At 38.0% G+C, this 27,466-nt stretch overlaps 1 protein-coding gene across 2 annotated transcripts in view; it reads right to left on the bottom strand.

Moving 5' to 3' along the window:
- The window catches only part of ANKFN1 (ankyrin repeat and fibronectin type III domain containing 1), a 107,089-nt gene that overhangs the window by 64,520 nt on the left and 15,103 nt on the right, over positions 1 to 27,466 (bottom strand). For both annotated transcript variants that reach the window (XM_038157499.1, XM_038157500.1), the window contains one exon: positions 3,417 to 3,551. The gene's annotated coding sequence lies outside the window, so the exon portion shown is untranslated. The remainder of the gene's footprint in view (positions 1 to 3,416; positions 3,552 to 27,466) is intronic.

Genomic DNA, 27,466 nt, shown 5'->3' with positions numbered 1-27,466 from the left:
ATATGGGATGAAAAGACTTCGTTACATTAGAACAACAGTGTGTGCAATCAAAAGGGAATTATGTGAGCTGCACTCCTGAAATAAATATGTAAGTGTGGAGATGATCAGGAGCTCTCTGGGACTCCGGAGACAGCAATACTGCAAGGATTTTTGACTGGTTTTCTCTGAGTTTATGGAGTAAACTGATTACCCACTTTTCTATGTTATTAGAATTTTAAAGAAACTCATGAAGTTACCAAATTTAATAATAATTTTATTGTCAGTAACTTAGAGTAACACTTTCAGTTTCTGTTACTACATCGTGCTACAGATTGTCCCACATAAATTTCTCCCTTTACCTCTGTTTTCAAGAACTTCTTTTAATCAATAAAGTATGGGTCACAACACAAACCCAAATAGGGAATAAAAATAGGCCAGGGAGTGCCATAGGCATGTTTGTAAAGGAAGTTTCAATTTCCCAAAATAATCTGATTCCAAGACTACAAGTTTTGAAACCAAATACCACACACAAATACTAACACAGAGTTGGTAGTGAACTCAGGATAGAAAGAAGAATTTGCATTTGCCACACAAACATAACCACCCTCAAAGATGAGTAGACTCAACCAATTCTTAATTCAAAGGCAGGTCAGCCTGCTGCACTGTCTGCTTTGGGATTATGGTTTTTTATTTGAAAAGCAACAAGGTTCAGGAAGCCAATATGGGAATTTACTGAGGGGTTGTGTAGATATTTAGGAAATATACATTAAATAAATTAGGAACATCTACTTAGTAGGACTTCTTCCTAATGTGGTATTAGTTAAACAAAACAAGATTGCCTGGTATTAAAGCTAACAAGGCTTATGCCTCTGTCAGCTCTGTCAGTGCTCTCTAGGCTGATAAAATCCTCCCCTTGTCCCACTAGACCAAACTACCTGCTTGCTTGCCTTAATACTCTCAAGGATTTAAATAATTACAAAAAAAAAAAAAAGGAATTTTGCCAGTCTGACTTCAAAGAAAGCTCTGTCTCTTCTCCAGCCTTCCTGCAGGAAGTGTATTTGTCTCCATCTTCTTAAACTCGGTTGCCCAGATATTTTTCACAGACTCTCTTGAAAGTCATCAGGTTCAAGCTTTTCTTGAGAAGGGAGAAGTTGTTTCCAGAATCTCAAATTTCTACAGGGAACAGCTTGACAGCAGCATTTTCTTTTATGAGAAAATACTAACCTGAGCAAGTAAAGGAGAAGTACTTGTCAGTTCTTAGACAGTTTTTCAGAAAATCAGAGTCTTTGGGAGAGGTGTTCTAGTGACACCTCTCCCAATACACATTCAGAACTCAGACAGTTGGCAGGGCTGTTTTCTCTGTTTCAATGTAGAAAGAAACTGGAGTCTCTGTCACAGCATTCTAGAATGCTGGTGTAGGCTTTGAACCAAAGCAAATTTAGGCATCACTGGGGTGCTAATCTGTGTCACCAACCCAGAAAAGATTCAGAGCAGTTAACTACCAAGCCTGTTTCCCATAGCACAGCTTACAGTTCTTAAGGACTGTGACTAAACATAATTTGACTCCAGATATTACAGTTCCTTGGGATAGCTGGAGTCCTTCCCACCTTGATCTGGTCAATGAACCAGGATATTTCCATTCAGAAGTAAACAACAATGTGTTAGTAACCACCTAAACAACAACTTCTGAGGACCGTAACAACAGTGTGCCCTTGCCACATGTGGAAGTTTTGTCAGTAAAAAGCCAGAGCACATCCATAGTCTGACACTGACAGAAGAGGAGAACAGAATCTTTTATAATCTCATCAATGTTTTTGTGAAGTCAAGAGCAGGTGAATCTGTAGAGAAGCTAAGTAAACACCCTCGAAATTGCAGCTATTCAACAATAAAACAGATGGCATCTTTGCTATCCACACAGAATTGGTGAATCACAAATGACTTGAAACATAGATGTGTTCCCTGTATGCTCACCATCAATATCCCAAAGAATTGCAGGGAATAAGTGTGGAACAATAAAGCAATAGCTGGAATGACATGATGCAAATGAGCTGCATTTTTTCACCAGTGTACTGAAACAGGAAAGTGCAAAATGCTACTGCAGATTATAATACTTAGCACTTTCCTAGTCACATACAGGGTATGAAATGAAAAAAAAAAGGCAAGTTGAATATTCTGTAAAACTTTCTGGAAGTGGTATCTTATTAGGCTGTAGAAATGACTCACAGTAGAGCAATGGGAATGAGATTGGGCAAAATCGTGGGTGAAAAGCGTAATAAGAAATAAGGAAAAGAGACAGCTTGATCCACATGATTTTGTGATGGAAAGCACAGAGTTTTTAGGATGCTGTAATTTTTTTACAGAAATAAACTATTTCATGAGAGTATTTTCAGGATCCTTTAAAAAGTCATTAATTTTATTTCTTTTGCAACCATATCCTTGACTCAGTAAACAGGTGAAGGCCTGAAATGTGCATTGTCTCGATTGAAACAACAAATACCCCAGCTGAAATGCACTTAGCCTGAGAATGTGTCATGGTCAGAACTAAAATTTTTGCAGCACCTGGAAGACTAATCATTTAGAAAAAGATGTGCAAAACAGCCCCTTTTGAGATTTTCACCTATGGAAGCCTGTGCACAAAGATGACCTGGGTCAGGATGACATAAGGACCTCTCCATATGGTTTGGAGTAGCCCTGTGTGATCTAATTTGCACCCCCACAGCAGGGTGAGCACTGTAACAGGCAGCACAGCACCAGGTTTTACTGGAAAAGGTAGGACTAGAAAAAATAACAACAGCAGGTCCCCTTATAACCAGACATAATTAACAGCAGTTTTCATTTCCAAGAATTAAAGAGCACAAAAGTCTTGCAGCAGATCTCTGTGGAAACATTTACTGCCCTGACCTGGAAATACCCATCATACCAGTGTGACTGTCACTGTGCTATAGCTAGGAACCAAACCAGGGACGAAGGTCTCCCTGGTCATATTTCATATTCCATGCTGCACATCTTGCAGCTTCATCTTTGTGATCGGATTTTGCACCTAAGCACTGAACCATTTTATCCCCCAGGATTCTTTAAAAGCCAAATTCAAATACAAATGAATATAAAATAGTTACCTTACAAAAGATTTGTGGGTTTTTTTTCCTTTTTAGTTGTCAAATACTGATCTAATATTCATGTCCCTCAAAAAACATGTTGCAGAGAAAGAAAAAGAAATACCTAAATTATAGATCAATCTCTGTTGCTTGCGGCACATATGTGCTACACTCTAAAGACAGGTGCACTGGTAGGGCACAGCATAGCTGTAAAAGCATTCTCTTAGGATTTTATGAAAATACAACAGATGAGAAACCTCTCAGCACTGTATATTTATGAATCAATCATACTTGAAACTAATAATTAGGAACATGTGCATTAAAGAGTTAAATTTGACTTACCAGCTTAGGCTATCCAAGGCAAAACGTGCACAAGTTGCTGGTAATTGTCCCCACTCTTCCTTCAATGAATCACATTAGCTTTGCTGTCTCTGCTGGCTCAGCCTCTGGGCAGAATGAGTAAATCTCTTCCTTACACTGCATGAATGATCAGATATGAAAAAGGCTGTTACTAGTAATTACTGAAGTCCAAGATTGCTGCTAAAACCTCAGAGCAGAGCAGTATTTAAAGCAAGTAATGTTGTATCACAGGTAGAATGTTTGGTGCCTTAACTCTGTCCCAGTTACCTGTGCAGCTGTAGGAGTGACTAATATGTGAAGCCTCCATGTGAGAGATGCCATGGAGTGTGCTTTTAGCTTGTTGTAGCCTTTAAAACTGATCAGCAGCACAGCATGCAAGTAGAAAAAATAATTACTGCCAGAGTAAACAAAACTGTGATTGTAATTAATTTAGCATGAAGTATGAGCAAAAAGACATTAATGCAGCCATCCTCAAGCAGCTGGTTTTATGCTAAAACAGCGAGAGGAAGGGGTAAAAATCACAGTGCAGTAGTGTTTGTTGCATGTGATGTATTGTTTCTTCTTTCTCCAAGCAAGCTACCACTACAGCTGTCTGCAATCATAGCAACAAAAGCAGCAGCCATAACCATAGCTGTGGGACATCTGCAACATCATTGGAAAGCTCCCAGCCTGAACAGGTTACGCCTCAAAAAGATTATTAAATAGATAACAAAAGCACACTCTATGGATGCTAAAGCAAATCTTGTAATGTCTGCATTAGGAGCTTCCAAAAAAAAAAAAAAAAGGAAGTGCTGGAACCCCCAGAAACCCACAAAAATATTACAAATTCAAATGTGAAATATTTCAAATACCATATACAGAATCCTAAAAACAGTGAAGGTGACAATCAAAGATAAACAACAACCTAGAAAATTGTTATCCTTCTAGACGGTCCACTGGGTTAAATTCATGCAATCAGAACACTCCAGTGCAACATTGGATAATAGAAAAGAACCAAAACACAGCAATTCCTAGGTCCAACCAGTGACCATCAATATCTACAGAAAAAGTATTTTGGATTATTTTTAAGGAGATACCAGAGCTACTCTTACAATCTGCTGAGTTTTCTTCCCTGGTTTTATTCAGACATGATTCTTGGAAAATGTTGGAAACCTCCCAAAATGTGTTGATCAGCTTGATTCTCCCACAATTCAAACCTCAGCTAAGGGTGCTGTGCCTCATACCCAAGGGCATGCTTTTGCACAAGTAGCTGAAGCTAAAATGTATTCCTGGGCTTGATCTTTGTATGCCATGGAACTTGAAGCTAATCTTTATTTTTTAAACCAATCTGGATATGGATCAAACCATTCTTTGGGGGTTTTCTATCAACACACGTGCCTGCCTGTACACGTGTATGTAAACATGCACACAGACATGTGGGCATATGAGAATATCAAATGCAAATAATGAGAATATCAAATGCATATAGTTATAAGACATAATGAGAATATCAAATGCAAATAGTTACATGCTTTGCTGCAGCAGAGAATTGCAAAGTGCTATTACAATATTCTATGCACAGCATTCCTTCTCCTGTACCTTGAAAATCACAGGCCCTCTGTTTACAGGATTCCCTCTTTTGTCCTGCTCCTTCCAAGGATCATTAGTCAGAGAGCTGACTGAGGTCACTGCTCCTTGCCAACAGGAGGGAATTGGAAATCTTTCAAAAACCACCGAATACCTCTCTAACACTGAGATACTATCTGGAAAAAAACATGCTGAAAATCTGAAATGTCTAAGTCAGTTAAAAATAAATGTAAGCCTAGGAACTCCATTTTCAGTGCTGTGCTAAATATGGATGATTCTTCTAAGTCAAAGTCCCCAACTGAGGTTGGTTTTTTTTTTTTTTTTTTTTTTTGCCTGTATAGACCTCACCTATGGAACTCGCTTGTAAAGGAATTCTCAATTTCCAGCTGTTTTAAGGGGAAAAACATAGAGTGAATTTCCAGAAATCAGTCTATTCTTAAACATTTCCAGCACCTTCCTCCACCTATTGTGGTTCAATACTTCTAGCTTTCTTCCCTCAGCTTGGTGGAATGCAGCCCTTTTACACTGCCATTTTGATTTTTTAAATGCTTAGTCCTTTTTCTACCCAAACAGTATTTAGTAGAATTGTAAAAGTCAAGATGTTTTCTAGCCCAAGCCTAGTTATTGTGAAGTACAATTAGCTTTTTTGTCTCAAGAAAATATATTTATAATCTTCTTGACCTATGAATATAAATTCATAATTAGCCTGTTCAAAATCCAGAAGACACAAAACAATGCTCAGTAAGGTAAAAGAAGTAATCATACATTTAGCAAATGATAAAAATGAAGTTATTAAAAATTATTATTGAATGTTTGTTAATAACTGTGAGAGGCACCTACATCCAGTTCTGGAAATGAAGACTAAAAGATCTACAGAAGCAATAGACCCTGGGTTTATGATGAAACACGTGGAAGATGATCCTTTGGTCTGATCTCCTGCAGAAACCTGCCCATCCTCAGCCTTTGATGCTTCCATCAAGAAGCCATCCAGTTCTTATTGCCCTTGCATTTCACTCTCCATAGTTGCACAGAGCATTTTGCTAGCTGTACTTACACTGCTGACTTAACCTAGTGACAAGTTTTCCTTTCATGATTGGTGAGTCTGAAAGTTCCCTGCCTGCGGCACACAAGGACAGCTGATCCCACAAGCTGCTCTTGCTCTTACTGTTGCTAAAGCTGCATGTTTTTGTGAAGATGTACATTTAGTGGTACATTTTGTTTAAAGAGGCCGTCCAGGTTGGCTGATTCGGTGACACAGCCCCCCAGACCTTCACCCTGTGTTGTTCTCAGCTTTACCCACCACAGGTGTTTTTAGCGTTGTGTTGGCCATTGACTCCACGTAGCAAATTCTGTTTGTTCCTCCCAGCCCTTGGGCCGTTCCTGGGATGAGGAGCTCCGTGGAAGGGCTGGGGTTTCGCGCCTCCATCCATCGATAGGTGGCAGCGTCCGCCCAGCGCTCCAAACCCTGGCATGGTCCCCGAGCGGCGGCCGCGCAGGGATCGCTGGCCCCAGGACGCGATGCCCAGCAGGCAGCACCCCCTCCATCCCCAGAGCCCAGCGTTTCCATGTTTTACATCGCGTGCCCGTGTTTGTGAAAAACATTTGGTTTTTCCACTAGAAACTGGGTGGGAAGTTTGGAGTGGAGAAACTGACATGGAGCCTGCCTTTACTTGCAACAATGGCAAAGCTGTTGCCATCCTAAGAGACAAAGCTGCATTTTAGACTGTTCACAGTCCCACAAAAGGAACAAATATTGCTCAAATATCAGATCTCCTTCCACTGCAGCAATGGAGCCAGGCAGATTGGATACCTGGGACTGGGATCTCCATCCCCTCCCAAAGTAACGTGACAACATGGCTAACTCTGACACCTGTGTGCACCCTCATTTTAAAAATCCATTACTTGAAAAGTAGTTAAAGTGACTCTTCTCCCTGAAACAAGATAATGGGGTAGTTTTTTGCATACAGTCAAAACTATTCAGTGGGAAAGGTAAAATAAAAACCAAACCAAACCTCCAAACACATAAAAGTGTATGTTTCTTTGTCCCCACACTCATTCTTTCTTGGACATTTTATACATATAGGGTACTGTAGTAAATTCCAACTCTGGTTTTGGCAATTCCCGCCTCTCTGGCTTCTTGTTTACCTATCATCTTTCACACGTACCCCTTTGCCTATTTGTTTATTCTCTGTCCTGTTCCCTAGTTTCTTGTGTTTCTTCAAGGACATTGATTGGAGTCTTACTGTTTCACTAGTTACTTTAGCCAGTGTTCTTGATCCAAAGCCATAGCAAATAACCTGTTATCCACAAAGACACAAGTATTCAGTATGCTTATGAAAAAGACAAATATTTCCCAGTTGATCAGTCACAGACATGATCAAACTTGAAAATTTCTGAAATTGTGAGTGAAGAAAAAATAATTGTGTTTGGACTAAGCTTAGAAATAATTTTCCCAAGTATTCTGAAATATTTGAGGCAATGTGATGTCAGTGACCAAGTGTAACTGGGCTTGGCAGCCCTGCCTCCCCCAGGTTTCCTCTGCAGCCACAGCTCCCAGCCCAGGGTCCTGTCAGCCCAACCTGGAACCTGGCACATCCAGGCTCTCTGCAGGGCTGAACTTGGCAGATACACCCGTGCCTGGGGCTTGCAGACTCCCAGAGGAAGGATGCAGATGGGAGGAATTCTCAGCTTTGTGGTAACTGTGGACTTGCTGCTTGTACTTCAGAGTATGGTTTTAAATGAACTAGCAGACAGTCAGAACTGCTTGGTCAGAATTCTTCAAAGATGGCATGTTTTTTTGTACAGTCACAGTGGCTTGTTTACCCCTGCTAGTCTTTTTACTTGGAAAATTCCTGAGAATAATAATTCCTGGCTGCAGTGGAATAGAATCAGGCCTGGCCTGTCAGAGCTACAAAACCACTGAGTCATTTGGGATCTTTTGGAGTGTAAGTTAAGGTAAACAGAAATAAAATAGTATAAGAAGTCCATCAGAGCCTCCAAGCTCTTTCTGTTTGAACCAAGGAATCAAAGGGCAGCTGCTGTTACCTAGGAGGAGGTGTGCACCAACTCTGATATATGGGAATGCTACTCTATTGCAAAACCAATGCAGAGCAGAGCTCTTTGCCGACGGTTCTTGCAGTTGTTGCCCAGATTAGGAAAACCCCCTAAATCTGTGCTAACATATGCAGCTTCAGGAAGCCTATAAAAGTACATGAGGCCATTGGACATGTCTGAAGATATTCCTGGTCCTCAGAAACAAATTACCCATCTGAACATCATGGAAATAATGAAGTTGTCAGCAACAACAGGCAGCTGTGATGTTTTGTCAGCCTCCTGTTGATTATGTTATCTAGTCAGACACTCCACATAGAGATAATTTATGCCATGTATTGTTTAGCCATGACTGCTCCCAGCTGCACTACATTTAATTCAAGTTACATCAGAACATTTTACAAACAGAAATTAACAAGCTTTTCATAGCTGGCAATTTTTAGATTAGGAAAAAATAAAGAAAAAAACAAAATTTAGCAAAGTTGAGCATGAAACAAAGCTGAACAGAGGCAGACACATACCATCCCAGAGAAGCACCTTCTTTTTTTAAGCAGAAGGCATCTTTAGGCTTGTGACACAGTCTTTAAAAAGACCAAAAAGAACATATAAATATATAGATAGGTGTCATTGCAACTTTTGTATGATTGTAGTAAGTAGCAGTATACTTATTAATATAAGGCCTGCTTTTGAAGATTGATTCACTTTTCTTCAATACTTGTATAAGAGCATCTATTATAAAGTACTACACAAGTGCCATTATTTTTCATACTGAATAAAGAAAGAACTTTGATTACAGAAGAACAACTTCCTGTGGTTCTGTGAACCACAAGCACCATTTATTTCACTAAGCAGGTACTCCTTAAAGTGCAGCTTGTTTGCCCTGATCAAAGCATAAGTCTAGTTATGGCTTTTAGTGACTTTAACATATTAAAATCAGACATTTAAAAAGAAACACATACACAAAGACAACAGCAACAAAAAATCCCCCACCAAACCACAAAAAAACCCCAAAACCCCAGAGTAGGGTACCATATCAGGAAAACTTTGCTACTGAGGACAAAGAGTATGAAGAGAGGGGCTATTTTCAAAGGGTAACATTTACCTGGGGTAAATAATTTGTCCAGATCCTGATGGAGACAGATTGTTCAGGATAACAACAATTCAAGAGCCTATTTGTCTGCATTTTCAGAGGAAGAACCACAAGGAGATCTGTCTCCCTGGACCAGCTTTTCTGAACAGCTCTGTAGGTTATCTTTGCAATAGGGAAGCATCCCCCTGCCTGGCTGTGAGAATTTTCTACAAGCTGGAATTCATACTGCAGTAATTTGGTCTGATGTGGCTGTTCATTTACATTTGAGTTTAAATGAAAATAACTCTGAAGAATTCCAAACCAATGCATCACAGGAGCAATGCAAAAACCCAAACAGAATAGAAATTATTGCTATGAAGTAATTCTAGATTTGCCACTGTCATTCTTTTTCACAATGAGTTCAAATGAACATTTAAACATTCATTTTTTTGCTGAGAAGTTATAATAGTTTCAAATCATGAAGATCCAAGGTTTACTGCAGAGGCAATGCACATGGACATAACAGTTTTTGTTGAAACCTTTTTATACTTTAGAGAGAGAAGGACATATGATTGTTTATCCTTTACAAGAGGTGTGGGGCACAGCAAAATCAGTGGCAAATTTCAAAAGATGGGATTGGTCTTTCCTCAAGTGCAACATTTCAATAAAAGTGAAATTAAAAGGTAAGAAGTGCAACCAAATCTTGTCTGTTTAGAACATAGCAGATCTGTATCATGCTTTAACAAAAATAATTCCTTTTTTACTGTAGTGGAGGCTTTAAAAAACTGTAGTAGTGAGAATGGCAGTTCATAAAAATATCTTGCCATCACTTTTCTTAAGCTCTAAACCTGATGAATCTGTTCTCTTTCAATTAGTCATGCCAGCCTCTCACTGAGCAATAAACATCAGTACTTGGCCTTGCTGTGTTGCCATGTTGCCACAAGTCCCATCTCCATCTCACAAACAAGATAGAATACAAGGTGATAACTGCTCCCTGATGAGCACACACTTCTTGGATGAATTTAGTTCACAGCCCCTCTTCCCATTACATTCTCTCTCTTCATTACATTGAACTAATGCATCAAACAATTCCAAAGGTGAGAAATTAATCTGAAATAAACTTCTACTTTTCATGGCTGAAATGTTAATTCATGCTGTTTCATTGCAGCATGACTTACTCTGTTTTCCAGCAGGTCAAGGAGAATCTGACTCGGGCTATACAATTGAGGGCTTTATCTCCCATATTCAAACTCTGACTTAACAAAGTCCTTGGAAAATAGCTATCAGGCCAATTCTTCAAGAAGGGGTTGTGGTATAGGCCAAATCTTGACATGTTGGCAAAAATCAATATGAACTTCCATCCTGTTTATAGACCCTCTGGAATGTGCTTTACTCCTTCTCACTCACCCTCAAATCAGAAAGAACAATGCTGGTTAACCTCAGGGCAGGAGGTGTTTAGAGCACACAACAGGGCTCTGGCAAGTGCCCAGATTCACCATGGGTGGGACAACTCAAGGCCAGGGCTGGTTCAGTCTCAGGACCTTTTTATTCCTCAAATCATGGTAAAGCACTTGTTAGTCCTAGAACAGAGACATTGGCTGGGAAAACTTTTGAGATATCAGGCTCACCCTGCCCTAAGAGTTTCCTGTATCAAGAATGTTTGGTTATCACATGCTCACTTATGTTTCAGTTGCATGCAGAAAATTGAAAATATTAAAAACTTCAAAAATGATAAAACCCAACTCCCCAACAGCTTATAATAAATAACTACTTCCTATATTTTATAAATGGGGTACTTAAAAAGTATTTGTACATCACCATCCAGTTATTACATTCATTAGTGCTGTCACAGGAGACAGATGGGGAATATAATTTGCTGCTGTGTTAAAAGATTGAATATGGATTTGGAAACGAGGATTCCTGGTCCGATGAAACAACATTCTCTGCAGCCAGAAGTGCTAATCTGATTTCATCTGAATTGTGTTAATAAATATTTGCAAAACCAGGCAGCTTAGGTGGCTTATTTAAGAAAACACTTACTTTTCACCTTTAGTAATTAATTTCCTTCAGGGTCAGCATTTGGTGGTCTTACAGCTATTGCCCAAACTTCTACACACGTTGGGATGATTAATGATCTCTGTTCTGGAAAATTATGAGGTGCTATAAGGAAAAATTAACTGAATTCACACAATGTGAAACCTCTCACTGGGTACCTTTTTCTGCATTGTTGTTTCATGGGGCCGGTCTGTGTGAACGTGTGAGCTCCCCACAAACCTGCACTGAATGCTTACATGATAATGCAGCCAGTCTCAGCTATAGGCAACATTGAGGCCAAGTGAAATCTTACAGATATTCTATGTTGGCAAGAGAATTACTCTTCAAGTAGCACTCATCAGTGTGACACCTGAACCTTGGGACAGAAAGAAATGCTCAGGGTTTTACTTCAGATGATCTTCTTGATTACAGCTTCAACCTTCCTCCCAAAACTGCCCCTCACACACACACACACAAAGCACAAACACAGAAATGTCCACATTTATCACACCAATTTTGATACCTGTTTAGGGACATTTTTAAAATTGGTAAATAATATTCTTTAGGTCATATTTTGCAGCATTTCATTCAATGCAGGTCTTTTGAATGATAGTAACTGAGAATATATTTTGCATCTTTGCAGACACCATTCTAGGAGAACTCATTCTGGGCCTCTATCCACTTTTTCAAACAGGCACAATTGCAAAAAAATTCCATGAAACATCCAGTGTTGCTACTCAGCTGGAAATAAAGCCATGGATTTGCAGTGAGATGAACAACAATTTAATATATACAATCCTCTAACAGAAAATCTTGTGCTCCAGCATTTTGGAAACACCTGATCTGTTCTCTTACCTGTACTGTCTAATAAAACTTTTTGGTTTTAATTAGGAGCCATAATTATTAAGAATTTGAAAATCAGCCACTATCAGTATGCAGGGTGAATTCGTTGTCTGGCTTTGTTTTTTATCTAAATTGGATTTAAACCAGAAGGTTGATTTGGTTATTCCAGCTGCACTGGGAAGAAGCAGAGATCAACATGAATCACTAGGTTCGTTCTAAGAATTGCTGGTGCAGATGACTCTGTTGCCTGATGTTCAGTACAAATAAGGTGGCTTTTCTTGAGAGAAATATTGAGCTACAGAGAAGGGGGGAAAAGCCAAGCTGGTATGATCAACTTTGAATCACAGATAAAGAGAAGCCACAAAAAAAATAGAAAAAATACATTTTAAATTTTTAACTAAGAAGTTTTCAATGACAGAGTAATTTCTTTTACAATATTCTACCAGAGGACTGACATACATTTGATGATATACACTGAGATACTGAGATGGGTGTTTTCGCTGGAATTACTGCTCTAAGTACAAACAGTCAAAAGTTCCATGGGTTGCAAATAGGTGGAACAGGAAAATGAAAGCAGGGAGGGTGAAGGGAGAGTTTATCTAAATGGTTACTCAGTGGACCTGTGAGAGAGCTGGAATTGTTCCAGTGCCTATTTATCCTTCCTCATATGGCTTAACAGAAATGTTGGAATTTTGTCCAATTTTGTCTAATTTAACTTTTATTTTACACCTGCCCCACTTCAAGAAGTTACCATGGAACTGAATTTTCAAATTACTGACATGCCACATTGGTACTTGTGTTTGAAAAGCTCACAGATTAGATTACATGAAGTTAGAATAGAATAAATCTGGTGGCCAATGAATGATTTGAGCATTTTTCTTTAAATAGAGCACTTTTCTTTAAATATTAAAAACCAGCTTAATACTAAGAAATGAACCTGCACTTCAGGAAAAGCTAGAGTATTAGTATTTTGATATCATAGGAAATTTTGATTACTGAGCCCATTATTATGTCACAGTCTCACAGTTTAAATACAATTGTGAGACTGTGATATCATACTCTTATAATATAGTTCTTTGGATTTTCTGAAGAACACTCAGATACTCAAAAAAAAAAAAAATTGTTCAAAGAGATGCAGTACTTAAAGAATGATTTTTTAGAAGGGTGAGAAATCCCAGCCTAATTGCCAGCCTCTCCTGAAAATAGGCAATCTAAAAATTGAATGCTCTGATATATCAGCACACAAGCTGTGCTGGGAGAATACGACATTGTGAGACACACAAAAAGACAAATGAAGCAGTTGTGGCTTTTAACATTCAAAGAAGCACAGATTCAAGCTTAATAGTACCAGCCCACCACCACAAAGATTGCATAGAATTCCCTTTACTTATACCAGAATTAAGCTTTTAAATATAAGTAGTAGGAAAACCTGATTAATAGAATTCCAAATAATTTTAATATGAGTTTAAGGAAATAGTTATACACCATTAAACCAGAAATTTTGGTCAGAGTTTTTCCCACAAACTTATCTATGAAGGGCATTTTAATAAGCAGCATTTTGTCCAGTAAGCTTTTGAAAATACATGGAGAATACAACTGGTATTTTCAGCCAGAATCATTCATAGAGCCCTCATGAAAAATAAGGAGTTCAGGCTTAAAAGTGAAATGAATCTTCTCTAATTTTATGTGAAATTCCACAGCTCCATGTAATATGATCTTCATTCCATAATGAGGGCTCCTATTTAGTTAGCAAAATATAACAACCTCTCTAAATTACTGCCTTTTGCATATCTCCCACAGATCTGATGGCTCAGATCTTTGATTTGAATAGGGACAACCTCCCAGTGAATTACAGATATGAAACGTCACTGCACATGAGAAATGCTTTCTTTCATCTCCTTCTTCAACCCCTAGATTCAGCTATTCAAAACAGAAAATCACAGCACAAACACCAGCCCTAACAAACCTTGGCAGTACTGAGCTACTGCTGTTCTGCTGTGTTGTCAATCCGCTGTCAAGATGGAAAAGAAAACTGTTTCTACATTCGGACAGTATTTCCAAATGTGCACATGGTGCTCATAGGAGATGACAGTGCAAGAATTGAATGTCACTTGCATACCAGAAATACTTTTGAAACATGAAGTGGGAAATAAAGGATTGATCACAAGGATACAAAAAAATCCAATAGGTTTGCAGTGGCAAGCTTTGAATTTGCAGTGAAAGTTGTCTCCCTGCAAGATATAGTTTTTCCAGTGCATGCTGCAAAGCACAGTCAATTCCTTTTAATTTTCTTCATCTATCTGTCTACACAAAGCAGCAACTGAACTGTATTTCCAAACAAACAGTTATATAAAACCAGGTGTCTTCTCAGAAAAAGTTTTCCTTTCCTTGAAAAACAATCAGGAAAATTAAGGAAATACTGTACTGAAAATTAATACATCCATATGTGTCTATCTAAAAAAAAAAGTGACTGAAAGTTAGAATACATTAAAAAATTAAATATTAGATACCCCAAATCAGTTTTCAGACATTATTAGAGAGCAATTCCTGAAGAATAACTACCAGGTAAATAATTTGCTCTAAATAGCACTTTTGAGAAAACTGCATGCAGATGATTTCCAAATAAAAAGGTACAATTCACTGTAGCATTTGCTTCAAATTATACAACCAACTAATTATGAAGTAGTCTCTTTCAACATGAAATAATTAATACAGCCAATTAGCATACACAGATGGGTGAGAAAATTAAGGTTATGAGTGAAGTATGAAAGGAATGGAAATCTGAAAGGAATTACAATGGATTTTCCCCCATTTTCTCTCTGTAAAGAGTATGTTTTATTAGTTTCATATAAACTCATTTTCAGCTCTGCCTCTGACAAAAGAAACAGGAAACTGATACACAATATCACCTATTTGAAGTAACACCAGATTTTACAGGTATTTTAAATCCAGGAACAAATGGATAAGGAAATAAAAAAACTCCAAATTGTGCTTCTTTACAATTGATGAGTCATGAATAAAAAAGGTCAGAAAACAATATTTGCATTATCTGTCTTGTCCTGAAAATAGCACTGTATCAAGAATAAATGATACAAAAAATATAATAAAAAAACCTTAACAAATGAGAAATGCATATGATCAGTCAAGGATCAGAAATTCCCATCCAAAGCTACTGAGTACTGTAAGCTACAACAGGCCCTGAACCAGTCAATTGCTCCAGGAGCACCATTTGATTGCTTTGATTCTTTTGCTGGACAGCACAGAAGATGTGGAAGACTTTTCTTAGCCCCAGGCTGAACATTCTGCAATTTTTTGCTAATATCCACTACTCAAGTGTCTTTGTTCCTTATTGGCACCTTGTATGGAATCTGAACAGCCGAGCAGAAAATCTCTTTAACCTCCACTGAGAGCATCACAGCAGTTGTCAGGGAATCCAAATGTGCAGCATCCACCTATCTCTTGTTTGGAAATAGATTTTTTTTTTAACCCTGAAAGTAATTTTCTTTAAAAATTGCAAAGGCTGAGCAATAGTGATTTCATAAGGGAAATCACTCTTGTGTCCCCAGTTTCTTCAAGATAAAGTTCAAGGCAGGAAGAGATGCTGAAAATTGAATCAGAATCAAAAGACAGAGAGAGGATAGATTATAGAGAAACCAAAAGAGATGGAGGTTTAAGTTCAGAGATGGAATAATTCCTTGTCTTACGAGTAGCCATATTGTTAGATAAATTATTTCCACTGGTTAAAACTGATACAGCTTCAGTCAGTAGAAGAAAGCAAGGTGCTGTTTTAGTAAATAATTCTGTAAGCGCCTATAGATGTGTATCTGGATCATCCAATGAGAAAACTTTAAAAGAAATGGTGCAGAATGTGTTAAGATTTATCTTTAGAATGGATTTGTGACAGGGTCTGAGTAAGGAAAACGTACAGGGGACTTCTAAATCTGATCAACTTCTGATCACAGTTCTTCAATTACAGGAGCAGTTCATAAACAGCTGAAAAAATAGGACACACTCTTTGTTAAGTGTATTCTGTGCCAGAGGAAATAGGAATCTGCTTTTCCAGAAGCTAAATGAAGCAAAACTACATGGACTCTGTGTAACAATGAGAGCAACACTAATTTACTGGATCTTGAAAATATAAGCAAATAATCCAGGATCTCTGCTTGAGTATGGGTATACATGTATTTATCTCAAGCTTTTTGTCTTTCTGGAAAGTCTCCACAATCTCAGTCACTTGGATGAACTATTATATAGGGAAGTACAAATGATACCAACTTATTGAATAGATGGATAAAGAGCTATCCAGGAGATTTTAAGTAACAAAAAGGTATTTTATTGTAAGAAATCTGTGCAACTGTTCAACTTGCAGTTTTCTGCTGCAATTCAGCAGCTGTTCATCACAGTTTGAAGATGCTTCACTTATCACTTCTGTGCTGCCTGGTTATAAGGTCATTGAAGACTCCTTTTAAAAAGTTGCATCAAGTTTCCTAAACCAAATATTTTGATACCTGTTAGATTGTGTCACTCTCTCAGAAAATCAGGATCTTGATTTTCTCCCTCCTTTGATGGTCACTTTGGTGACGATATTCCTGTGAAATACAGTCCTTCAGAGAGGGATTGGGGCAAACTGCTCTGAGAGCTCTTCCTTTTGTTTATGCTTTCTATTAAATGATCAGAAGTGTGGTGCATTCACTCAGCAAGAGTTGTCAGTGCCTTCAACACATGCAAGCTCTTGTTCAGCAGAGCTGGCTGCCACCCAGAAAGACACTGCACTGTCAATTTGCAAGCAGGTTAAAGCTTGCACAGTTTAGTGATAACTTATACCTAGAAATTTATTGCAATGATCAAAATTGCTTTCTTGCATTTGGAATTTAAAATAAAGCATTTATTTTAAATTATAGGAAAACATTAAAAAGTCTTCTATCACACTACCACTGACCATAAAGGTAGGAATTTGGGGGATTTGTGAAATAGTAGAATGATGGCTTGGATCAAGCTTCAAAGTGCTGGTTAATATCTCATTAACTTTGCTACTGAAGGAATCAACTCTTTCTGATTGATGTCTTAATTATGTCCTAACCAAACCATAACATAGTCATTTTATAAGCACTAGTACATTTCCCTTCCCTCACAGCAGCAAAGAAAAAGTGTTTTCTTAAATGCATTCCTTACTCTGTAAATTAGAAGGGAAAAGACATTTTCTTGATAAACATAAGAGACACATTCATTATAAAATACACAAAATTATCAGCAGAAGCATGTCCCACATAAATGGTGTCCTCAAGTAACCTTCTGTGAAGCTTGAATAACTGTGTGACATAGAACTGCTTCAAAAATGAAGCAATTGAACATATTTTTGAGCCAATTTACATGAACAGTTTTTAATGCAATTCCAAGCAAGTCTGCTAGATTATTGAACAGTGGTTTTGATAGTTAATAGACACTCCTTTAAGTTTCTAATGTAGCTGAAATAACTTCCATCCTAGGAAAAGAATTATTAGAATGAATCCTGCTTTAATTCTACATTTTCAGGCTTTTATTAAAGTTGTGGTTTTGATAGGTCTTTCAGCTGCCTTCAGCCTGCAACAGCAAAGATACTTACAGGTCCAGTTCCACCAAATAGTGTGAGGCTTTGCACACATTGAGGATCATCGTTTCTCTTCTAAATTTTATTAAAGCACCTATACAGCCATTAAACCTCACGTTCCTTCCCCAGAACTGCTTCATCAGTGACTGTAGGAAGAAACTGTTTGATGACCTCCCTTGTGAATGAATAATTTTAGATTTTTCTTTATGATTACTCTTGTTTTGCCCACCCACTTACAACATCAAGTGTAATATGGCTATTTATGGTAACTACTACAAGATAAATTAAACCCACATTTGTGAGTCGCAAACACAAACCCAGCACTCCCCTTAACAGAGCAAAAACCTTTGAGCCCTCAGGAGCACTGACTGATGTGTGAGTGAGAAGTGCAGTTCTGCCATTTTAATATGTGCCTCTTCAAACTTTTTGGGGGCTTTTTGGGGCACACAGCACAGGGCATTAAACAGCAGAAGAATCCACACAGCTGCTCTTTGATATCAAGATCAATGAGCCTGTCAAAATAATCAAAGATGCCCCCTTGGTCATTCAAAAAATACTGAGATTTCCAAGCAGGAGTGTGACACCAGAATTCACAGTGCTGTCCTGGAGCCTGGTACAACTCCAGCCACATTCATAGCAGCAGATTTCACTGCAGCTTTTCACTGAATTTCATACCAAAATACATCCCCATTTGTTCAGGCCTCAAGAAGGCAGTCACTTCAACACTGCTGGTGCTACTGGATTTATAGGATGTGTTTTTAAAAATATTGGGAACAAGTAGTTTGAGGTTACAAGTGGTACCTCAGTCCCTCCTCTCCACTCCAGTCTGCAGCCTGTGAGTTTCTAATTACTCCTTGATTTGCATCTTTCAGAGAAGAAACGTAGGTATGGATTGGAAAATTACAAAAGCAATGTACAGTGGTCAAAGTTTCCAGTTCTTACATCCCTTAGTCAGAAATTCATCTCTAAGCTCAAGAAAATTACTCAAGTGTTGATATCATTGTGTTTTGATAAAAGCCTCAATTTTTATAAAGATCTTTCAGTGAAAACAGTACAGTAAGAATACATCATTAACTCCTATTTAGTGTGATGTGAATTCACCATAATGACCACCCTCTGTTTTGTGCATGAAACCAGCTGAAAGAAACTCCATATATGAAGTACAGAAGCTTGGAACATTCTGTGGTGTGCACAGTGGTTTGAAACAGGGAAAAAATTCTGCTGAAATCTTTATGGTATTAAGATATGAATAACCAACATAAACATATAGTACCTGGTGACTAATGAGCATAAAGCTTTCATCTTTCTTCGTGGGAAAACCTATGGAAGGCAAATAAACCCATAGAGGCCATCGTAGGAACCCATACCATTCCATTTGAGAAAGCTTTCTTTTATCCCAATAGCTGGCAACAAAATATATGCATTTACAAAAGATTTCTTTTTTTTTTTTCCCTTTTAATCTGTAGCTAACTGCAGTTTTAAAGCCTCTCTTTTGTTTAACTACCAGGCTGAACAAGCAAAGTTGGCATTTAGAAAAAGAAAATAAATCAAAATCCAGTTAAATTTGGCACCTTCCTTGTTCATTCTTCCTCGGCAGTCCTGACTTACGAGTGGTTATTCTCCTTTCTCTTCAGATCCTTCTCTGAGCTTTCTCACCAGGATTTCAATGTTAGATGATCAAATGTGCAAGAGAGGCACCTAATTTCTCACAGGCACTTCTGAAAGCTCCTGACTAGGTCTACAGTGAACAATTTTCTTTCTCTTCCCCTGCCCCCACCTTTTTTTTCCTGGCCTTTGATCTTTAGAAAGCACAAATGCCATTACAGTGAATAAAGTCATAGCCCACAGAATCAATCCTCTACCATTTACCTCCCCCCTTGCTGAACCAGCCCCTAGCCCAGGCAGGCTGGTTAGTTGGACTCAGAGACAGCAGCAGGTATCATCAGCACTGTGACAAATGAGAATGTGTGTCAGGGGAGGCTGTTCAAACAAACAGTTGGATGCTTGGGAACACAGACACAAGAGCTAAGATCTAGCTTGCTTTTTTCTTTTTTCCCCCTCTCTTTTCTTTCTTCCTCCACCTTCAAAACAGAAGATTAAGTTTGCTGTGAACATGAGCTGATGAAAAGAATTCAAATAGTGCTTTGAATAGTGCCACTGGGAGCGTCACAGGAGAATTACAAATTGCTGCTGGAGACACTAGTCTCCCTTTACAGAAAGTTAACATAAAAGTACACATATCTTCTTTCTATAAGGTACTAACTTGTAAATTAACCTTTAATGGAGTATAAATGATGTCCTGAAAGAACTGCTTATGCAGCTATATTTATGATCTAGAAAATTGCAAATATTTACAAGATTATAGGTGTTAATGGCCTGTCAAAAATGTTTGTATATTGTACATACATTAAACCTCAGTTTAAGACCACCCTGCTATAAAGACCACCCCATTTCTTGTCCCATATAGAATTTCATTTGATTCCATATATTCCATTCCTTATAACGAGGCTAGGCCCCAGCATACACCCAAACCACTCCAGACAGGGAACTGCTCCTCTGTAGGATCCATTGAGAAGGAGAATATGGTTTAGCCTCTGTTCCCAGGTTCCCTGTGCGGCTCCCACCAGCCAGGGTTATCTTTGTCATCTGCCTCAGTAAAAGGCTGGAGAACGGCTCCTGACAGAGCAGAGCTGGCCGGGATCACACTCAGGCTCAGGAGGACTGAGCAGTGTTTCACTGCCCTGTGAGGAACAGCCCCACCTCCCAGCCCTCCTGCCTCAGTTTCCCCGCTGGGGCAGGTGCCAGCCGCGTTCCAGTGGAACACCCAGGGCCTCTCCATGTGCTCCTCAGAGCCAGCCAGAAGGGAAAGGGCGCAAGCACAGCCTGGCTGCTCTCTGCCTTTGTGCTGCTGTCCCCACAGCAGGTGGACCCAACTGTAATTTTTCATTTTCTACATTCAGAAATGTTACAAAACAAAAGAAGTATTCGAAAAAGTTTAATTCCTACTTTTAATTACTATTAATAAATTTTCTTTATACCCTTTCAAAATTTTAAACCTACTTTACCTTTCTCCTAATCCTATCTCACAACAAAAAAAAAAAAAACAAAAAAACACATTAATAATTAACCAATACCAAAACTCTCTAATACCTTAAACCAAAAAAACTTAAAATTGAAAAAATATTAAATTAACAAACCAAAACCACTAAAAGGTCTCACATCTGAGCTTCTTTTTTCTTATTTTTTCTTTTTTCTTCTTTTTTCTTTTTCTTTTTTCCTTTTTTCTTTTTTTTTTTCACTCACTTCATTATTAAAACTGTATATTTCCTCAAAAGAATTTGCATTTGAGGTTTTCTATGAGTGCTGCAGTGAAATAAAAAGAAAGCATCCCCTCTTTGTGTTAATTCTGTATTTGTCACTGACTCAGTTTTTGCTTTGTAAATAATTATTAATATATCTTTTCTGGGCATAAGTTATGGCAACAATAATTTCGATACAATCCAAAATATATTTGCTACTCAAAGTGAGACAATAACTTGTTCTCTGTTCTCTGATCTATTACGGCTTCTTTTCTGGTCAATTGAGTAACTTTCAGTATTAGGAATTTGATCCCAACTTCTGAATTGAAATTTCTTTTTCTGAAAACATTGCAAAGTAAAAAACAGTTGGAACTTGTTAGTTGTAGTAGTGAAATTTCAGAAAGGTCAAAGTTTGAATTTTGAAAGAGGGGAAACTTTTTTTTGGAAACCCGCATAACTCCAAATGTTACAATTTTTAATACTTGTTTTACAAACATCATTGAATTCACACAAATACAACTGGGAAAAAATAAATACTTTGGGAACAAATACTTGGGGCTCTGCCCAGGTTTTATTGCAACAGATTATTTTCTTTTGTAATTTATCATTTACTGTGCATTATCTTGCTCAATGACTGGAAAAAAACAACGTCCTTCTTTAGGATAAAAAGTCAAAGGAAAACTTGAAAAGGCTCTCTCCTCCCTGACCTCATGCACATTTTCATTGATATCAAATTGCTCATATTTTTTTGCCTTGCCACATTCATTTTTATACCTGCTGGATCAGATCTTCAAATGATGCAAACTGGCATTGGCCTAATGGTTTCCATGAAAGTATCAGAGCTGAGGATCTGGCATTAATTATTGGGGATTGTCTGTTATCCAGTGAGATAATGTAAAAGCAGTTCCTCACCGAGCTTGAAAGAGAGTGATGTGTGAGTTAAGTACAGAGATACGTCTTAAGTGAGGTGATTTTAGGGAAAATTAGCTTCTGAGACTTTACACAGATCTTCAAATGGCAATTATTTTGTCATAATCTGTTCCAAGAGAATAACTAAGGTGAAGCTTCTTCAAATTATGAGACATTTGATTTTCTCAAAAACACAAAATTCATTTAGATAGCTCAATGAAAGGATGCCATTTGGAGTTTTGTTGTTTTACACAGAATGAGCTGGCTTACATTGGTTTGGATTCTAAAATAGGTGGAGCAAAACAAAAAATTATATATAATTTTTGGTTTTCAAGCATTGGGTTTTTTTGGCAGACACAACCACATACATGTAATGTCAGCCATCTGACATTACATCTGACATTACAAGGTTCCCAAATATTCCTCTCATTTCGAGTGCTTAGTTTTAGTGAGTCTTCTCTCCATCTTCTTCTAAGATTATTCAGTCCAAAGGGCTTTTTTATATAAGTACCTAGAAAAACATGAGGATTTTATTTTCATCAGGATATCACCTGGTTAGGGATATGCAGAGTGGAGAGATCCAAAGCCGAGATTTCCCACAGGTAAATGAGAGGTTTTGTTGCAGGCAAACACTGCACATGTCACATTTTCTATGTTTCCAAAGGTTATTTCCCAGTAAACCAAAGCATTATAGACTATGTATTTATAATCCTGCTGTAGAACAAACAGCCACCACACCACGATGTGTCTGGGCCAACAGACTTTAAGGCTCTACAATAAATTTTTAAGGATGAACACAACGACCTGAGGTGCCTCTTAATTTTCTTTGATCATCAGGACACTGAACTATACATTTCCATGAATATAATTTGGTTTTTTTCTGCCAATACTCCCACTGGAAGAGTCTTTTCCACCAGCAGATGATCACATCCTGATTTATCTTATGTAAACCTATGTATTAGGGGGTAGTTTATATTATGCTAATTTTTCGCAGTATGTTTGTTTAGACACGTATATCTAACTTGTGTGTTCACTCCTGTTACTTTTACTGAGAGTGATTGTGGGCTTTGAATCAATTTGTTGATTTCAACAGCAGTGAAATGTCTTTATGCCATTCACGTTTTTCGTCTGTAAAAGGAGGATAAAACCTCCTTCCTTTCCTCCCTGTGTTCATATTCAGACTGTAACTTCTTCTGAGCAAGAATTCTGGTGATCAATGCTGGTTTAGTGCCTACTAAAATGGGTATCTTCTCACAGTGGGGTACTACTATGCTACAAAAAAAAATATTACTGATGGTAAAAATACATCTCATTGACTAAAGGTGCTTGAAAAGAATTTTGTCCTGTAGGACATCAAAGTTCTTAAAAATTCATATGTCAAGTATTTCCATCTGAACTAAATTAGTTTTGTAGAACTAAGATTTCATGGCAAATAAAAATAGTATATCATCTTAATAAAAGCATCATGTGCGAAGGGAAAATAAAAGCAAGAAAGATATAATTTTATAGTACTTGCTCAGTTCTTCTTACTCTGCACTGAAATTCAAAACTACCAAAGAAGCAGCCATCAACAGCCACATAATCAATCTCCTGCAAAGCTAGTGCTGGTCTCCAACTTATTTGATACAAAGGACAGTGGAAACAATAGGAAAGTTTGCAGGAGTGTAGTAAATAACTCTAATGCTTTGAATTGCAAAGGGTAACCAGCCTACCAAAAGTATTTATCAAAGTCATACTGCGGGAAAGAAACATCACCAAGCAGAACAGTGCAAGCCAGATGCTTGGAGATTAAATGGGGTCAAAAATGCAACCCTAATTTTCATAACATCCTCATAAAAATTCACAGGAAACTGCTTTCTGAACCTGTTTTGGAAGAGATTTTTTTGAAAGTTAAAGGGGAGTAACAGATTGAGATTCTACTGAATGAGGTCAGAATTACAGAGGAAGAGAAAAATAACCTGTTCATTGAATAAAAATAAGAACATAAAAATCAATACAGAACAATGGCTAAAAGTAGCTGACAGTTGTGTCTAGACTTGTGAGATCAGATTTAAATCTTTCAACTTGCACTAGTGTTGAAGGTTCAGATCAGTCAGATCTTTAACCCTTTCAATGAGGGAACCAACCCACTAGACTTTTGTGAACTCACCAGACTTACCCATAAATATAAATATAAAGTTAAAAAAAGATAGGCTTTACTAATATTTTCATCTCCTTTCAACCCTAGTGTCTCTCCCCTTTATATACACACACTGTGTGCCTCATCCTTCAGTTCTTTAAACCCAAGTGTAAAGAGTAGGAGCAAGGCACACACTCCAAAACACTTCACTTTTTAAATATATAAACCCAGATTGAAGGCCATTGAATATAATGGAAGATGACCTAGACTGGCAAAAGACACAACATCATCTTTATGAAATAATTGAGATGGAATCTCTCCCACATGGTGAGACCAAGATACCAGAATTCTCAAAAAAAAAAAAAAAGTTCATATTATTCAATAGCTCTACAAATAATGAATAATTTTTTAGAACCTAAAGGAAACAGATTTTTCAAGTTCTCATGATGCCCTTTAGCTGCCATTCAAAAAGCCATCTGACATTTTCTCTCACTGCTAACAGTTCCTGTGCCAGCAGCACTAGGACAATGCTCAGAGCAATGACAGGCATTTAATTTTCAGGCTTTGATGTTGCAAAACAATGCAGTAAAGAGAAATTAAAACTTAACAAATTGATTGACAATTTTCTTTTAGACTCTTCCCTTTCATTTCTACAATACCAATTTACCTCCTGCTGACTTGCAAGGAGGGGTAATTAATTAAACATAGGGTAATTAATTTGCCTTCGTGGATAGCAAAGAAATACAGAATGCAAATATGACACCCATAGCCTTGGTGTATTTTGGCTGACACTTAGGCTGTATTTATTATCTGACAACAATTTGCATGAAAGTGTAATTGCTAAAGCAAATTAATTTTCTTACAAGCAGACAAAGAAGTTTTTTAAAAGTAAAAACCAAGCACATCTGAACATACTGGCCGCATACTTTTAGTGAACAGAGAATTTAGTAAGGTTATGATGTGTTTATAGGACATGTAATGTAAATAAACCCTGCTAAGGAGTGGCTACACAATGCAATTTATTTCCATCAACAATTAAATAATCTACCATACTTAAAAAGGTCAACTTTCTTTTTCTATAGACATTCAGGAAAGAATTTTCTTCTGTATTTCAGGAGAAAAATAATCCTTAAATAATAGTGCAAGTGAAGCACAAGTTGCAGCTCACTCTGAGGTACTCAGAGTGTTTGCAGAGCAGGGCTGTGTTCGATGTTGCTCAGCCCGTCCATCCTGAGCACTGCCCTGTGCGCACCTGACCCTGGATCCTGCATTAACTTTGGGCACACCCTCAGCCCCAGGCACAGCTGCTGCTGTGGTGTCCAGCCCTGACCCCATCTCCTGCTCTGAGGAGCAGTGCTGCATTAACACACGTGCTTGTAGTTACCTGAGCACATGCACATAAAGCTGGAGAGTCAGGAGCACTTTCTGTGACAGCAGAGTTGGTTTGAGGTGTTCCTTCCCTCCCTCCTCTCTCGTTCATCCATATTATAACAACTCAGTGCTTTGTTTCTACAGTTTCCAAGTGCTTCAGCTAAATGTGAGACAGAGCCTTTGGGGCTCCTACAGTAAATCCAGATTGCAATACTTACAGATGTGCTGTCAGCTCAACACCTGGGAAACATCATGTCAGACCTCCTGGGTGGGAATCATTGTTGTGCGCAGGGGGAATGCAACAAATCTGGGTGTGCAGGGGAATGCAGCAAATCTGGGTGTGCAGGGAAAAAACAGACAGAGCTTGTGGAATGGGTAGGGTCCTTCCTGAAGGATGTTACTTACTGAGTGTACCTGGAGTTGAAAGCACTTGTCTGCCCAAAATGTCTTCCCAAAATGTCTGGAGAGTGCCAGCTCTACTCCCGGCAGACAGCAGCTGTAGTGAGTGCACTCAAATGTTTCTAGTAAGATCTGTCCCTCTGAAACTGCCAATGGATGCAGTTGCTGATGCTCCAGTTGCCCTCTCATGGTACCTGGATAAATGTTTGAGCATGTCAAAATATTGGAAGCTAAAAGTTTGAAGCTAAAGCTTTAAAAATATTGGAAGTTTTTCACCTAGAAAGGAAAATCTGGAGGTGTGGTATCCCATATTTCTTCACAGTAAATGCCACCATGAAGAATTGTTTCCACATAGAAATTCCTGAGTTACTGTAATTATGATAACATTAAAGTGTACTGTGACCCAAGTACAACAGCTAAACTTTCCCATACTGGAACTGTGAGCTGACGTCCATGTGTACAACATGGACAATGTTTCTTTTAGCTGTGGTATAGTTAATTTCTCTCCCTGTATCCTTTGCTACTCTCACAGTGCAGCATAAAGGAAGCAATCTCACTGCTCCGCCTCTTACTACAGCTTGATACATGACTGAATGCTTGATTCAAAATTAACTTTTTTTTTTTTTTTTTTTTTTTTTTTTTTTACAAAATAACTTACTGTAAGATTAAAATGTTGTACCAGGGAAAAGAGTCCACAGAGTTTATGACTTAAGCTTAAAACTGAAAAGCTGGTACAAGTTAATTGTTCATCTTGAAGCTAAAACAGCTTGAAAAAAGTTTTCACTTGGCTGCAGAAACCTAAGAAATTTACAGTCCTTCCCACACACTACACTTTTGTCTGGAAGCAACTAGAAATGCAACTTTGTTACTATCATATATACAGAGGAAATAAAGAGATAAACTCGCTATTTGTGCCAAATTCATTTTGCCTGATGTACTATTTTGGCGTTACAATACAATTGGAATTATGGTCTTTGCAAACAAAATTAGAAACCTGATATTACACTTACTAACTAATATGGTAAACCTGCCCGTTCAACTTGTCTTACTGAAAATTTTGGTAGTGCTCCTTGTCACATGCAGGGTACAGGGGGTACAATTTCAGTGGTTGAGCCTAAGAAACAAGTGAGCTAAGAGGTGGAGCAGCAGTGTGGAATAGTGGATAACACACTGGGCTTGGGAGTGAGGAGACTCCATTTCTATTATTACATGACTGTGACAAAGTTGCTTCCTGTTTCTCTGACCCCTTCCACCCTCATCCATCATCTGCCTGCACAGCAATCCTGCCTTCTTACAGGCAAAACCTAATGAGATAGGGTCTGTAGGTGATCCTGTAACACCAATAATATCTGTACAATGCTTCTTGCCTGTGTTTATTAAGACATGTTTCCTTCATGATATTCTATGATTGATTCAAGAAATGGCAACACATTACTGTCAGATTCACAGAAAACATTATTATAATCCAACTGCCAGTGGCAAAATAGTCTTTATATATGAACCATTAATGATGCTAAAGACTTGTTGTTTCCTTTATAGTCTGTAAATCTACCACATATCAGATGCCAATGCATTTTTGAGCACCAATTAATGTATTTTGGTCTTTGGTAACTACCATATCTGCTTACTATTGTTTACCCGTATTTTAAACCCAGAATTTCATCTATTGTTCTTCTATTTCACATAGAGGTTGGTTTTTATGGAAAAGGCCATCAGGAATTACTGGTACTTGATAGTTTCATTGTCTCAAACATTTGTAACTTTTATCAACAATACAAAAAGGGA

This window comes from Motacilla alba, chromosome 18 (genome assembly GCF_015832195.1).
Source record: "Motacilla alba alba isolate MOTALB_02 chromosome 18, Motacilla_alba_V1.0_pri, whole genome shotgun sequence".
Lineage (NCBI taxonomy): Eukaryota > Metazoa > Chordata > Aves > Passeriformes > Motacillidae > Motacilla > Motacilla alba.
The sequence above is the reverse complement of the archived record's forward strand: the minus strand, read 5'-3'. Positions and strand labels throughout refer to the sequence as shown.